Genomic DNA, 6,494 nt, shown 5'->3' on the forward strand with positions numbered 1-6,494 from the left:
GTCTCTAAGAACTTCCATAGACACAAAACACCCTGGTTTGTTCCAGTATGTGTCTTCTTTCTTTCTATGCCAGTAAAGGAGGGTTTTGGACACTTCTTGAAGAAAAAGGATGTTCTTTAAGCAACAGCCAAGAGTATCCTAGATCCATGTACTTGTCTGTTGAGAGGGAGGTAATCCCAGAAAGCTTGTGAAAGCTGAAAAAAAGAGGAACTGTTTTTACAGTAGTGGTTCACATGTGGAGCTTAGTGCTGGATGGTACTGCAGTTCCTCTGAAAGCAGGTCAGCACTCTCAACCCTGGTTGCAGTCTTGGAAGGCTCACAATCCCTCAGCATGGGCTTCTTAGCTTTCTGAGGCCTGGGCTCTTTACATCATCTTTCTTCAATGGCTTCAGTAGGAAATTAGTTTTTAGTACAAATGTGAATTGCACATGTGCAAGTTGCAAATCTGGATGATTGCCAGTAGGCAAAGTCACTAACTCTGCTGTTTGGTAGTTACCATAAAGTTTTCAGTAATACTCTTCAGTTCTCTTCCTGTCCTTTCTGCTACAGAAATAAAACACTTGGAAAGAAAAGACCCTTTTTTTATGTATAGAGGGGATAAATGAATAGCACTTGCGGGACAAAAATAAGTGGGAATGGAAATACAAGTTTTTTCAGCAAATGTTTATAGTCAGCGAATGATAGAATTTTCATATTCAAGCTCTGCAAAAAACAGCACTCAGGGGCAGAAATGAAAGGTTTTTGTGTGAGGGGATTAAACTAAAAACGCAATACAACTATCTGAATCAGAAAGGACCCCAGTGTCCACAGAGCACTTCAGAGCCACAAAGTTTAATGTCAGCAGGTTTGTGAAGGTCAGTGAGCAGATGAGGGTTGATGGAAACTCCTCTCTGGGCTGTGAAAAGACTATACACATCTGGTGGAACAGTCCCAAAGGATCTCTGCATTTCAGGGGGTGGAGAAGCCTGAAGCTCACTCTCTGTGTAGTGTTATTTTGATAGCATCACTTTGTCTACAGCAACCATAGAAAAATAAAGAAGCTCCCATTCAACTTTCAGAGCACAGATGTTTTACCCTAAATGAGACTTAAGGAATTAATAATGTTGAAAGCTAAAGCTTGCTTACTTATATTTGGTTTTTAATTTTTGTATGTGTTTACTTACTTTGCCAAACAGAGGTATGCCTCAGTGAAAGTGGGCACTGAGTGTCATATTATACTGAAATAGAAGAAATACACTTGTCAAAATAAATATCAAATCTGCATTTTTGGAGCAAAATTTCATGACAGTTGTTATGTACTTCCTGGTACTAATTCTAAACATTACTGGTGACCATATTGCCTGCCTGCCCATATTATGTAGAGTTTTCATGTAAGGCACTAAGAAATCATCTTTATAGGGAATAATACAATTATAGTTACATAACTGCTGTCTCTTAAACAGCAACAGAATAACCTAATTCTTCTTTTCTAACATGTGAGTATCTGATATTTGGATCACAAAATAACTGCATAACTGTCTGGGTCTCAAATCGTTTGGGACACTTCCCACCCATGGCTGGAAGGCAGCAAGGAAAATTCAGAGAGAAAGTGTCACATTGTTCTGGCAGGTTTATTCTATTTCCCTCAGAAAAAATAGGGCAGAGAGGACAGTTAGATATATAATTTCTAATCTGTACTGACAGTGACTTGCCTTATAAACATCTTCTGATTTACATGGGCATAAACTAAATCAGAATCAAGTTCCCAGTGTTTAGACCTGAATATGGAATATGCATGTCCTTTTCCAGAAGAAAAACTCCTAGACCAGCTATCTCCTGCTTGAAAGAGAAGGTGATATTCTAAATATGCATCTGAAGCCTTTTGATTCTTCACTGATAAAGGCTGTTCTCTATATTTTTAAGGCATCTCTCTTCAAAGCAATCTGTAGTTTACAGCACAGACCATTTCAAGATACAATTTTTAAAACAAAGTTAGGCTTAATAATATACTTACAGGCTAGACAGTGAAACTGACACTGACTATCATGTCAATCCATGACGAATTCATCTTGAAACCAACAAAATACTTCAAGCCTGGAGACACCTAGTTTCAATGAATTCTGACAAGGCATGGGGAAATAGGAAATCCCTGACTGAAGCCCTGACATAAAAGAACAGCTTAGTTCATGAAGTACATCAATGAGCATAAAGGATGTAAAGCAGCCAAGAAGGCTAGCAGTAAAGGAAAAGGTCTGGTGAGGCAGGAAAGGTGAAAAGAGAAATATGTGGATTAGGTATGTGAGTTTATTCATACTTAAGGACTTTGTTTTAATATGAGCCAAATGTAAATGAAAGCTTAAAAATATGTATTTCAGAGAATTTTCAGATGAAAGGCTTAGAAGAAAACCAGCAGTGTAAGGGAAGAGGAGGATGCATCCTTTGCGAGGGATAGTGGACCAAAGGCAGACCTGCTGCACAGGGTTTGTTTTCTGGTGGAAGAGTTGTTACTTTAGGGGAAGTGAGAGTGTCTGAGACACTAGATCTTGCTAAAGCAGGAACATATGAGTGATGTTGGCGTCAGGCCACAGAGCACCTGGATTGGAGTCCAGCACAGAGCTGGCTAGGGGTTTTCTTATGAAACTCTTCTGTCAGAACAGGAAGCTTTTGTGGAGACATATTCCCATTTAAATACTTTCTCCAGGGACAAGATTTCCAGTGCTAACATGAGAAGTGTGGTCAGATGGAGGGCATGATGCACCTTTGACCAAGACCCCAACGGCCAGCACATGCACCTGGGCCACAGCAGTCCTGCTCCGAATGCCTGTTATGGGACAAGTGTTTACATAGCCATGTTGCTTTTTTCCAGGCCTCATGAAGAGTGGTCAGAACCAGCTTAACCAAGGAGCTTGGGCTAGCATGGGACAGAAGGATTTGCCTGCTCTTGAATGTATGGATAGGGATGGGACATCTAGGTTTGTTTTGATGGTCAAGCCACTGCCTCTTCTGAGCTAGGTTGCTTACAAACTTGTGTGTTGGGCTGTATCTTTCATGTGAAGTTTACATTTTTACTGGCTGGAGTGCAGAGGAACACAGTCATCATGAAAGAAGGGTTTACATTTTTAATGGCTACAAACATCTGCTATTTCAAAGTGAAAGTAAAAGCCTGAACAACAAGAAATCTGTTCCCAGTATGGCACTAATAGCAGCCTAGTTCACTCATATAGCCCATAGGAAACTGAGAGGCTCTAAAACCTGCTCTGAGACCCATATTTGTTCATCCCTGTAACAGTTAAGGGGGTGGTAGGAAGGAGGAAAACAAAGAAGTCAGTAGCAGTATTTGACACCAAGGGGTCACATCAGACTGCTTTCTGGATGGATTCTAGCTTGCACTGAGGTGGAACTGGGGTGGTGCTGGGGTCAGTGCACTGCTGAGCTGCAACAAATAGGTGCTTCTGAGAGGCTGGTCTTGCTGCTTTGGACTGCACATCACAACAAGGCAGCTACACATCTTGGGGCTGGGTCAAGAAAAAAGTCATCTCATGGCAAAAACTGTGCAGACTTGCCCACAGTGTTAAATATGAAAATATGAAGGCTAGATCCTAATTTCCTTTCTCTTTCCATCCTCTCACCCCCTCACTTTTACTTCTCTCTAAGAGAGTAAAGAAATCTTAAAAGGGAAAAAAGCATGTACTTCCTTTAAAGCACTGAAAGAGTGGAAAGGGTCTGCTGTGAAACAGAGATGCTGTACTGCTGGGAAGGCTCTTGAGTGAAATCCATCTCATATGACTTCTGTTTCCTCGGCTCACTTTTTCCTCAGTGAAAAAAAACAGGCAGTTTAAGGGCACAGTTTACAGACTCTAGTTTGCAAAAAGTTTACCCATGTATAATATTGTCAGTTACAAGTCAGACACCCAAAATAATGAAAATGCTGTAAGACTCATGGGATTCAATGCAATAGTGCTGTCTTCTTTCTTCTACTTTTTATTCAGCCTTTGGAGTTTTCAGGTATATTTTTGTCATGCTTTCCACTCTTACCCTTGATCTCGGGGCCTAGAGGAAAGATATTCTCCATAAATGAGATAATTTAGGGCTCTGTAGTATTTTTGCTAAGAGTCAGATATGGGAATATGCCTCAGTTTCCCAACCAAAGTATTACTAGCTATTACGGTATTGCAGTAAGATCTATTTGCTGAGGTTGAACCCAAGACATGAGGTGCAACAGACTGACAGCAGTCTCAGGCTGGACCCAGTGTTGCAAATACCTTTAAGGACAAAACCAGTTGCTCCCATTTCACAGTGGTTTGAAGTTACTTGTGCTATTGTTTGGACTGCTAACATATCTTCTTTAGGCAGCATTCCCCCTTTAGTTGAGTGTCAAAATGCTGTCAAGGCTGATGGCCCTCAGCGTTTGTTTCACCTCGCATCAGGGGTGAGCAACTTATTGTGGAAGTGTGAAAAAGCTCCTCTACTTTGCACTACAGTATAGACTGGTGTTTAATGAGGAAATGCAGCAACTCGTATTGAGTAGAGATCTCAGGGCAAGAGATGAAGTTGCAACAGGGAAAGTACCTTTCAGCTGAAGGACTAATGCTGTGACAGCCTGAGATCTGCCTCTGCACAGTTTAGATGTGTTCTCCCTAGTGTTTCAGCAGATCCAGAAATCTGCTGATCTTTCTGAGGTTGAAAGCTCCACACTAAATATAGTTCTTACCTGTCTTTTCTGTTGTGTTTTTTTTTTTTGCTGCACTGAGCAGAAATTCCAATGGCAAACAAACTTTTATTATCCAGTATTCACATCTGACTGTTCAAAGAGCTTGCTGCTATCCAGGACAAACCCGTTTTTCAAGTCTGAACCTGAATGTATGACTCCTTATACATCCGATATGGGGCTTTGGTCACAGTCCGACCATGGAGAGGCACCTCTCGAAGGGAAATGGAGGTTGTGAAAAAAAGAAGAAAAAAACTCGCAGTGAGAAAAAGCTCAGAGGCAAAGGAAGATAAAAGCATTATAAAACCGAATGTAGCTGCTTGGGAAGTGTTAAAGGGGAGATACTTTGCTTCAGGTTCATTACAGGTATACTGGCATTTTTTCTCTGCCAAAATATGCTTCTGCCTCTCTGGTGTCTGGTGTGACAGACTGGGCAAAGTCAGCAAGTCACCACAGCTCCCCTGTCATGGTGCGTGTGCTGCGTCAGAGGCCCCCACCCTGTGCTGCACCCAGGCTGAGCACTGATAACCCTCCTCCTCTGCAAGGAGGCACAGTGATGCATGGGGTTTTACAACTTCTTTACTGGGAAAAGCTTTTGAGCACTCTGTGGCACAGACTTTATTATTGGCAGGGCATAGCTGAGCAACTAAATAGTGGAGGGGTAATAGGAGCAATTTCACATGCAACCAATTAGTGGCAAATTTTCCCATGCCATTGCTGTCCTTCATAAGCCTCTGCAATTATCTGCATGACCTTCATACTTACTGCAAATAAGTACAATTGCAAATGTAATCTGTGCCATAATTGTGGCTTTCCTCTTCTCCAAGACATATAAAAAAACACTGTGTGGCCAGGAAATCAGAAATCATCAACTCATACAGAAGATTTAACTAGAAAATCTGTCCCTGAATGGCAACTGCTTGTTTGCTTTTAATCTTAGATGATACATTTTTACTTGGCGTATATTTAAGTACAGATATGAAACATGTGGGTATTGTAGTAAATTCAGATACTCAGTTTCTGTTCAGAAGTCTTGTTTAGCACAATGGAAACCCACTAGGAAATGTATGTAACTTTGACATTATTTTCTATTTGCCGTCTTAGAAAAGGAGCATCTATCAGGTCTTAAGAAAGTCTATTTTCATTTTTTCCAAAGAGATCAGTAAATATAAAAAATGCAGGTAGGTTCTTCAAGGTTTAGGAAGAGCTGGGATCTAACTAGAACTTGCATGTGGTTAACATTCAATAGGCATATTTAAAAACAAACAAACAAACAAACAAAAAACAAACCTAAAAAAATATCCCAGAAGTTCTGGCAAATTTATTGAACATCCACAGCCATAAAATTGTATGTGAAAACAGGTTTCTGATCTAATCATATCTATCTTCAGCTATTTAAATGTCCAAGACTGAATGAGAAACTCAGTGGTCCTGGTCTTACATCTCCTGAGGATGGAGTCTAGAGAAGGGTCCAGAGATGCTGTGAAGCTCTCTGCCCTCAGACAGGCCTGGGGCTGTATACAACTCCAGAAGTCATTCCAGGGCAGCTCCCTATCTGCCCAAAATCAGAGAATGCTGTGCAGAAAAGCACAGGGGAGGAGAAGAGGGGGTGAGCCTCTCGCATGTGAAAGGTCCTTGCACACCGGGATTTTTTGAAGGGCCTTGGTGTGTGTGAGCACTCCCCCTCACTTCCTGCGTGATTACAGCCCTAGCACGGTTCCCTTCACACATCTCTGACATCTCATCTGTGACATCTCACAGACAACAGCGCTACAGCTCAGGCCTTCTCAAATGAGTATCTACTCAT

This window comes from Apus apus, chromosome 1 (genome assembly GCF_020740795.1).
Source record: "Apus apus isolate bApuApu2 chromosome 1, bApuApu2.pri.cur, whole genome shotgun sequence".
Lineage (NCBI taxonomy): Eukaryota > Metazoa > Chordata > Aves > Apodiformes > Apodidae > Apus > Apus apus.